The sequence below is a fragment of the Drosophila sechellia genome, unplaced genomic scaffold, assembly GCF_004382195.2.
Source record: "Drosophila sechellia strain sech25 unplaced genomic scaffold, ASM438219v1 U_25, whole genome shotgun sequence".
Lineage (NCBI taxonomy): Eukaryota > Metazoa > Arthropoda > Insecta > Diptera > Drosophilidae > Drosophila > Drosophila sechellia.
The window spans coordinates 1-10,611 of record NW_022611191.1 but is presented as its reverse complement, the minus strand read 5'-3'; the positions used below and the strand labels follow the sequence as shown (position 1 = coordinate 10,611).

Here is a 10,611-nt window from a genome sequence, read left to right as displayed (position 1 = left end):
ATTGATAGCTCTTTCGGGAATCTATGGGTGGTGGTGCATGGCCGTTCTTAGTTCGTGGAGTAATTTGTCGAGACTCAAATATATTAAATAGATATCTTCAGGATTATGGTGCTGAAGCTTATGTAGCCTTCATTCATGGTGGCAGTAAAATGTTTATTGTGTTTGAATGTGTTTATGTAAGTGGTGCCGAACCGGTTGGTTTGTGCCATTATAAGGACACTAGCATCTTAAATTGACAAATTGCGTCTAGAAATAATGAGATTGAGCAATAACAGGTCTGCGATGCCCTTAGATGTCCTGTATCAACGTGTATTTCCTAGACCGAGAGGTCCGGGTAAATCGCTGAACCACTTTCATGCTTGGGATTGTGAACTGAAACTGTTCACATGAACTTGGAATTCCCAGTAAGTGTGAGTCATTAACTCGCATTGATTACGTCCCTGCCCTTTGTACACACCGCCCGTCGCTACTACCGATTGAATTATTTAGTGAGGTCTCCACACGTGATCACTGTGACGCCTTGCGTGTTACGGTTGTTTCGCAAAAGTTGACCGAACTTGATTATTTAGAGGAAGTAAAAGTCGTAACAGGGTTTCCGTAGGTGAACCTGCGGAAGGTTCATTGTTGTATAATATCCTTATCGTTAATAAACATTTGGTATAATACAAATAAATACAATTTACCAAAATAAAAATATTACAAAATGATTCCACGGAATCAAAAGTTAAAGTCAAAATAAAATGAAGATGGCTTTTATTTTATATGTGGGGCTTGGCAACCTCATAAAAAGACTTTAACATTATTAATGTTGTTGTGCGTATTTGTGGCAGTACTTACTACAACAACGGCGTTTCCTATAAAAACAAATTCTCGAACATGGAAATCGAAGAAACTAAACTAAATTCGAAAGTAGAAGTCGAATTAAAATTAAAATAATTTTGAATTTGGTAATCAAAATAAGTGTGTGTGTATATGGACCATAATATACACGCGTTGCGAATATGTATTGTTCATCTATGTTATGAGCATACGTTGGCTAATGCAACAACCTAAAATATACAATGTTTGTACCTGTCATCCATCAGGTTAATGTTTTATATAAATTTTGCAGTATGTGTCACCCAAAATAGCAAACCATAACCAGATTATTATGATACATAATGCTTATATGAAACTAAGATATTTCGCAACATTTATATTAGGTATAAAAATAAATTTATTGAAGGAATATTTTTAATTTCTTTCAATAAAAACAATATTGACATTATATAAAAATGAATTATAAAACTCTAAGCGGTGGATCACTCGGCTCATGGGTCGATGAAGAACGCAGAAAGCTATGCGTCATCGTGTGAACTGCAGGACACATGAACATCGACATTTTGAACGCATATCGCAGTCCATGCTGTTATGTACTTTAATTAATTTTATAGTGCTGCTTGGACTACATATGGTTGAGGGTTGTAAGACTATGCTAATTAAGTTGTTTATAAATTTTTTATAAGCATATGGTATATTATTGGATTAAATAATGATTTTATTCATAATATTAAAAAAGAAATGAAAAACGTTATCTCCACTTGAATGTGAAAAACGAAGAGAAATATTTTCTTTTTCAATCAAGTAATACTGAGAAATGTCTAGCATAAAAAATTGAAATATTTTTCATCTATAATTTTTTCTTATTAATGATTCGGAAAAAGAAAAATCTTGGTTTTGTTATTATTCTTCGTTGGTTCGTTAAATGGATAAAAAATAAATTTGCTTACAAGAACTATTGGAACTATTTGTAACGAATTTAATTGATTGTTTTATCATTTATATATAAAGAATTTATGGCCAAATAAAGTTATATATACAACCTCAACTCATATGGGACTACCCCCTGAATTTAAGTATATTAATTAGGGGAGGAAAAGAAACTAACAAGGATTTTCTTAGTAGCGGCGAGCGAAAAAAAAGGGCAGCACTAAGTCACATTGTCTATATGGCAAATATTCTAGCGAAGGACAACCTTGTCAGAAGATTCCCTCAGGATAGCTGGTGCATTTTAATATTATATAAAATAATCTTATCTGGTAAAGCGAATGATTAGAGGCCTTAGGGTTGAAACGATCTTAAAATATTCTCAAACTTTAAATGGCTAAGAACCTTAACTTTCTTTATATGAAGTTCAAGGTTATGATATAATGTGCCCAGTGGGCCACTTTTGGTAAGCAGAACTGGCTCTGTGGGATGAACCAAACGTAATGTTACGGTGCCCAAATTAACAACTCATGCAGATACCATGAAAGGCGTTGGTTGCTTAAAACAGCAGGACGGAGATCATGGAAGTAGAAATCCGCTAAGGAGTGTGTAACAACTCACCAGCCGAAGCAACAAGCCCTTAAAATGGACGGCGCTTAAGTTGTATACCTATACATTACCGCTAAAGTAGATGATTTATATTACTTGTGATATAAATTTTGAAACTTTAGTGAGTAGGAAGGTACAATAGTATGCGTAGAAGTGTTTGGCGTAAGCCTGCATGGAGCTGCCATTGGTACAGATCTTGGTGGTAGTAGCAAATAATCGAATGAGACCTTGGAGGACAAGTGGAGAAGGGTTTCGTGTGAACAGTGGTTGATCTCGAGTTAGTCGGTCCTAAGTTCAAGGCGAAAGCCGAAAATTTTCAAGTAAAACAAAAATGCCTAATTATATAAACAAAGCGAATATAATACACTTGAATAATTTTGAACGAAAGGGAATACGGTTCCAATTCCGTAACCTGTTGAGTATCCGTTTGTTATTAAATATGGGCCTCGTGCTCATCCTGGCAACAGGAACGACCATAAAGAAGCCGTCGAGAGATATCGGAAGAGTTTTCTTTTCTGTTTTATAGCCGTACTACCATGGAAGTCTTTCGCAGAGAGATATGGTAGATGGGCTAGAAGAGCATGACATATACTGCTGTGTCGATATTTTCTCCTCGGACCTTGAAAATTTATGGTGGGGACACGCAAACTTCTCAACAGGCCTTACCAATATCCGCAGCTGGACTCCAAGGTGAAGAGTCCCTAGTCGATAGAATAATGTAGGTAAGGGAAGTCGGCAAATCAGATCCGTAACTTCGGGATAAGGATTGGCTCTAAAGATTGAGATAGCTGGGCTTGATTGGGAAACAATAACATGGTTTATGTGCTCGTTCTGGGTAAATAGAGTTTTTAGCATTTATGTTAGTTACTCGTTCTCCGGATAGTTTAGTTACGTAGCCAATTGTGGAACTTTCTTGCTAACATTTTTAAGAATACTATTTGGGTTAAACCAATTAGTTCTTATCAATTATAACGATTATCAATTAACAATCAATTCAGAACTGGCATGGACTTGGGGAATCCGACTGTCTAATTAAAACAAAGCATTGTGATGGCCCTAGCGGGTGTTGACACAATGTGATTTCTGCACAGTGCTCTGAATGTCAAAGTGAAGAAATTCACTCATTGTTGGACAAGACGTTGGATTTTCTATCTATCGTCGTCCTCAAACTTAATGCCGACAAATGTTTTACCGTTGGCATTAAGGGCCAGCCGAAACAGAAGTGTACCGTGTTAGAGGCACAGAGCTTGTACGTAGGCTCGAGTGAGATTCCATCACTGAAGCGCACGGACGAGTGGAAGTACCTAGGCATCAATTTCACTGCAACCGGGAGGCTTCGATGCAATCCGGACGAGGACATTGGTCCAAAGCTACAAAGATTGACAAAGGCCCCCTCAAACCACAACAGAGGATGTTCGCCCTTCGGACTGTCCTTATCCCACAGCTCTATCACAAGTTAGCCCTTGGGAGTGTGGCGATAGGCGTCCTACGAAAAACTGACAAGCTAATAAGATACTATGTGCGAAGATGGCTAAATCTTCCGTTGGATGTGCCGATAGCATTTGTTCATGCACCCCCAAAAATTGGAAGTCTCGGAATTCCATCACTAAGATGGGTAGCTCCAATGTTAAGGCTAAGACGATTGAGTAACATTAAATGGCCTCACCTCACGCAAAACGAGGTAGCCAGCTCTTTCCTTTCCGAGATAGATTATTAGCTGAACAAAATGAATTGTTATCGCGTCCGGCAATAGAAAAATATTGGGCGAACAAGTTGTACCTCTCAGTTGATGGTAGCGGACTCCATGAAGCGGGCCATTGGGGCCCGCAACACGGGTGGGGTCAACCCACGCGTTTATTAAGAGGAAAGGAATATATAGACGGTATTCGTCTGCGGATAAATGCCCTACCCACGAAGTCTCATACTACAAGGGTAAGGCACGAATTGGAACGATAGTGTCGTGCAGGATGTGACGCTCCCGAAACAACAAACCACATAATGCAAAAATTCTACCGATCGCATGGGAGGAGGGTAGCTAGACACAACTGCGTAGTAAATCGAATCAAGCGGGACTTGAGGAGAGAGGCTGCGTTCTCATTGTTGAACCAAGTCTGCAGTGCGAATCCGGCCTTAATAAACCAGACCTGGTGGCACTACGACAAAATCACATTGATGTGATCGACATACAAATTGTGACACTCTATCGATGATGCACTCCAGCGCAAAATCAATAGATACGACAGACCGGACATACGAACTGAATTTCGTCGCAGATTCGAAGCCGCAGGTGACATTGAATTCCATTCTGCCACCCTGAACTGGAGGGGGATCTGGAGTGGTCAATCCGTTAAAAGATTGATAGCGAAGGGTCTCCTCAGCAAATATGATAATCATATCATTAGCGTCCAGGTTATGAGAGGCAGTCTCGGTTGTTTTAAAAAGTTCATGTACCTGAGCGGTTTTTCCCGAAATTGGACTTAGCTAAAACGTTTCGTTCAAAAAATTTGCTTGCTGTCTTGGCATAACATCAATAAAGGCATAAACATCGCAAAATAATGGTTATAATTAAATGGCTATGAGGATGGTTTTAGCACGTAGGCGTTTCGGAACTTTGGTTCAGATAGAGCAATGAATCGTGCATGCTAGGAAAACTGACCACACGCAGTTTTGGCAGACCTAGTATCTTTCGATAGATTTCCATACCTCCGCGATCAAAAAAAAAAAAAAAAAAAATAGCCAAATGCCTCGTCATCTAATTAGTGACGCGCATGAATGGATTAACGACGGACGTGTTTTCGTTGCGTTCGTGTACAGATTGCGAAGAACTAGGTTTTCCTTGTTTGGAAAGTAATTAAATCGGTGAATTAGTGCTCCGCAGAAGTTGCGTACAAATTTTTGTGCGTTATAAACAAGCGGTTTGGAAGTAATTAGCAATAAATTATTGCAAATTTTCCACTCAGCACGTGCTGCCTGGCGAGCTTTCGAGTAAGCTTTTTGAGCAGCAAAGCTTATTGGTGGCAGTCACTGCTAAGGTTTGTGTCTAGGGAAAGTTTAGGGCTGCCAGATTCTACCGATAGGTGGAGCTCTAGTTCCAGAACAACTACCTCGTGTCAGTGAGCATACGGTTGCTGGCGTCGACGGAAGGAGGAGCCACCATCGTAGTAATGCCGATGGAGAGCGACAGCAGCGCGAGTGCCTTGAGCGGAAGCAGTGCCTCGAGGAAACCCAGACGGCGCCGCATACTGCCAGTTCGATGCACCTCTGGAACCGTACCTCCGGTACAAGGCCAGCATAACCCATGCAATCCCGGGCCTCGACGCGAAAGCAGTGTCCCCCATGTGGCTTAACAAACTCTCTCGTCATGCCGAGGGGAAAGCTAACTACAGACGGTGTGAGCTGCTGTCAGAGTGGATGCTGGAGGCAAGAGTCGCCGCCCTAAACCAGTCAACAGAGGTGTACACGTTCGATAATCACAGAGCTACTAGCGATATCAACGTGACAATCGTCAATGAGGCAGCATCTATGTGGGCCACATATGAGTGGAGAGTGGACGAGTGGGAATTGAGTGACCACAACATCATTACTGTTGTGGCCGAACCTACCGCGCGCGCAGTTGAGAGCATAGCTCCTGTGCCGTCCTGGAACTTCTACAATGCACGTTGGCGATTGTTCAAGGAGGAAATGGTGAGTATAGCAGCCGAACTTCCGGAAAACTTCTCAGAGTCGCCATTGGACCAGCAAGTTTTGACCCTGCGCAGTATAGTACATAATGTATGTGATATTGCGCTGGGAAGAAAGTCGATTCGATCGCCCAACAGGAGAGCACGTTGGTGGACTGCCGACCTCTGCGCTGCAAGGCGCGAAGTCCGGAGACTTCGTCGCCTACTCCAAGATGGAAGGCGTCGTGATGACGGTGCCGCTATAGAGCGTGTAGTGGTCGAGCTGAGGCGGGCCTCAGCCAACTACAAGAAGCTCATTGGGAGAGCGAAAATGGATGACTGGAAACGCTTCGTGGAAGATCATGCCGACGACCCATGGGGGCGCGTCTACAAGATTTGCCGAGGCCGCAGAAAGTGCACGGAGATTGGGTGCCTCCGCGTGAATGGCGAGTTGATCACTGATTGGGGTGACTGTGCACGAGTGCTCCTCCGCAATTTCTTCCCAGTTGCGGAGTCCGAAGCACCGACTGCCATCGCGGAGGAAGTCCCACCGGCCCTCGAAGTATTCGAGGTTGATGTATGTGTTGCCCGGTTGAAGAGCAGGCGCTCTCCCGGCTTGGACGGTATCAACGGCACTATCTGCAAGGCAGTCTGGCACGCCATACCCGAGCACCTAGCATCGTTGTTTTCCCGATGCATCCGATTAGGATACTTTCCCGCCGAGTGGAAGTGCCCACGAGTTGTCTCGCTACTGAAAGGGCCAGATAAGGACAAGTGTGAGCCCTCCTCATATAGAGGAATATGCTTGCTACCAGTCTTTGGTAAGTTGCTCAAGGCCATCATGGTGAATCGTGTGAGAGAAGTTCTTCCGGAAGGCTGCAGATGGCAGTTTGGATTTCGCCAAGGACGATGTGTGGAGGATGCTTGGAGGCACGTGAAGAGCAGTATTTGTGCCAGCCCGGCGCAATACGTGCTCGGCACATTTGTGGACTTCAAAGAGCATTGGACAATGTCGAATGGAGTGCTGCACTCCGCCGACTAGCCGACTTGGGATGCCGGGAAATGAGCTTGTGGCAGAGCTTTTTCTCCGGCCGAAGAGCAGTGATCCGAAGCAGTTCCGGTACTGTGGATGTACCGGTAACTAGAGGCTGCCCGCAGGGGTCAATCAGCGGCCCATTTATCTGGGACATACTGATGGATGTACTGCTTCAGCGTCTCCAGCCGTATTGCCAGCTGAGTGCATACGCGGATGACTTGCTGCTTCTCGTCGAGGGAAATTCCCGAGCTATGCTAGAGGAAAAAGGAGCACAACTGATGTCCATCGTAGAAGCGTGGGAAGCGGAAGTTGGCGTTGCCGTCTCGACCAGCAAGACGGTAATAATGCTGCTGAAAGGTGCCTTGAGACGTGCGCATACGGTGAGGTTTGCTGGAGCGAACCTTCCGTATGTGCTTAGCTGTCGGTACCTTGGCATCACGGTCAGTGAAGGAATGAAATTCCTCACGCACATAGCTTCGCTTCGCCAGCTGATCACCGGAGTCGTTGGAGCATTGGCGAGAGTGCTTCGAGCCGACTGGGGCTTCAGTCCTCGAGCCAGGCGGACCATATATGACGGACTCATGGCACCTTGTGTGCTGTTTGGTGCACCCGGTATGGTATGACACCGCCGAACAAGTAGCTGCCCAGAGACGACTAGCCTCCTGCCAGAGGCTAATCCTGCTTGGATGCCTTTCGGTATGCCGAACAGTGTCCACAGTGGCACTGCAGGTACTTGGTGGAGCTACCCCGCTTGACTTGGCTGCTAAGTTATTAGCGGTCAAATACAAGCTAAAGCGTGGATACCCGCTGGAGGAGAACGACTGGCTTTACGACGAGGACATTACGTGTCTAAGCTGGAAGCAGAGGAAGACTCGCCTAGATTAGTGCTTACTGCAGAGTTGGCAGAACAGATGTGATGACGACAGCAAACCAGGACGGGTGACGCATAGATTCATCCCATACGTCACTCTCGCCTATCGGGATCCAAGCTTTGGATTCTCGATGAGGACGTCTTACCTGCTGACAGGTCACGGGTCGTTCAACGCATTTTTGCAAGGGAGAGCCCTCAGCGATACCACTGCTTGCGCTTGTGGAGATCCATATGAGGACTGGATGCACATATTGTGCGCTTGCCCCCTATATGCAGATTTGCGGAACCTCGATGGACTTGGAGTTCAGCGCCTTGTCGAAAACTGGACCTTCGAGAGAATCCTGAAAGACCAACAGAGGACTCAACGGCTGGCAGTGTTTGTGGACGAAGTGTTCCGGAGGAGGAGGGGTGTTTAGCCCAACATCTTCGCCGTGTGTTTAGCGGCGAGAATACTTCCACAGTCCGCTATTGCTTGTCGTAAGAGGCGACTAATATAGCGACAGGTTCCTCTAACCATGCTTGACGGAGCAAAAGGAGGAGGCCCACCGAGCCTCTCTTTCGGTACCACGGGTTGTGCAGCTATCCAAGACTGCACATTGAGGTAGGCCCCCTGGTGGGAGTATCGTGGTGGCTGTGGTTGGTACCCATATTGCGGGTAGAGCCTTCGTGTTCGACGTTTGAGTTACGGTTGCGCAAAACTCGTGTGCTGTGACCCAGAGATCAGTAAAGATTTTAGGTAGATCTCGCTCCTCGGCAAGGGGGAGTGCTTGCCCGGCAAGCAAGTACTCGAATTGCTACCCAGGTGGTCGCTATTTACATAGCTATAGCTTCTAGTCCGGGACGCTTGTCTGTCGTATCCAGACACATGCACCATATGCTCACTTGTGGGTGTATAGGGTGTTGTGGTTGTAATCCTTCAGTGTGGAACACGCCACGTAAAACAAGTTCGGAGAGATCCGAAAAGTCGTCATTGTCCCTATCTACTATCTAGTGAAACCACAGCCAAGGGAACGGGCTTGTAATAATTAGCGGGGAAAGAAGACCCTTTTGAGCTTGACTCTAATCTGGCAGTATAAGGAGACATAAGAGGTGTAGAATAAGTGGGGGATATTAGTCCTCGGTTTGGTATCGTCAATGAAATTTCACTACTCTTATTGTTTCCTTACTTACTTGATTAAATGGAACGTTTATCATTTCCTAGCCATTATACGGATATATTTATTATATCTTATGGTATTGGGTTTTGATGCAAGCTTCTTGATCAAAGTATCACGAGTTTGTTATATAATCGCAAACAAATTCTTTAATAAAACGATGCATTTATGTATTTTTGATTTAAAAATTTGGTATAACTCCAATTACTCAGGTATGATCCAACTCAAGGCCACTGGGGCGGTACATCTCTCAAATAAAAACGTAGGTGTCCCAAGGCCAGCTCAGTGCGGACAGAAACCACACATAGAGCAAAAGGGCAAATGCTGACTTGATCTCGGTGTTCAGTACACACAGGGACAGCAAAAGCTCGACCTATCGATCCTTTTGGTTTAAAGAGTTTTTAACAAGAGGTGTCAGAAAAGTTACCATAGGGATAACTGGCTTGTGGCGGCCAAGAGTTCATAGCGACGTCGCTTTTTGATCCTTCGATGTCGGCTCTTCCTATCATTGTGTATCAAAATTCACCAAGCGTTGGATTGTTCACCCATGCAAGAGAACGTGAGCTGGGCTTAGTCCGTCGTGAGACAGGTTAGTTTTACCCTAATGACAAAACGTTGTTGCGACAGCATTCCTGCGTAGTACGAGAGGAACCGCAGGTACGGACCAATGGCACAATACTTGTTCGAGCGAACAGTGGTAAGACGCTACGTCCGTTGGATTATGCCTGAACGCCTCTAAGGTCGTATCCGTGCTGGACTGCAATGTGATAAATTAGGGGCAATTTGCATTGTATGGCTTCTAAACCATTTAAAGTTTATAATTTATTTTATAAACGACAATGGATGTGATGCCAATGTAATTTGTAACATAGTAAATTAGGAGGATCTTCGATCACCTGATGCCGCGTTAGTTACATATAAAAGCATTATTTAATACAATGACAAAGCCTAGAATCAATTGTAAACGACTTTTGTAACAGGCAAGGTGTTGTAAGTGGTTGAGCAGCTGCCATACTGCGATCCACTGAAGCTTATCCTTTGCTTGATGATACGATAAATAAATGATTTTTTCCTGTAACCAAACACCTCGTCATCAATTTAGTGACGCATATGATATTGTCCCTATCATATAATTTTTGATATAAAGACTTTAAAGATTTGTGTCAAGTTGCCAAACACCTCGTCATCAATTTAGTGACGCATATGATATTGTCCCTATCATATAATTTTTGATATAAAGACTTTACAGAATTGTATCAAGTTGCCAAACACCTCGTCATCAATTTAGTGACGCGTATGATATTGTCCCTATCATACAATTATTATAAATACTTAAAGGAATTATATCAAGTTGCCAAACACCTCGTCATTAATTTAGTGACGCATATGATATTCTCCCTATCATATAATTTTGATATAAAGACTTTAAAGATTTATGTCAAGTTGCCAAACACCTCGTCATCAATTTAGTGACGCATATGATATTGTCCCTAACATATAATTTTTGATATAAAGACTTTACAGAATTGTATCAAG

The 10,611-nt window shown here is 43.8% G+C and overlaps 1 pseudogene; it reads left to right on the top strand.

Moving 5' to 3' along the window:
- Window positions 1–1,285: 1,285 nt before the first annotated feature.
- Window positions 1,286–1,464, top strand: LOC116802918 (annotated as a pseudogene).
- Window positions 1,465–10,611: the final 9,147 nt, after the last annotated feature.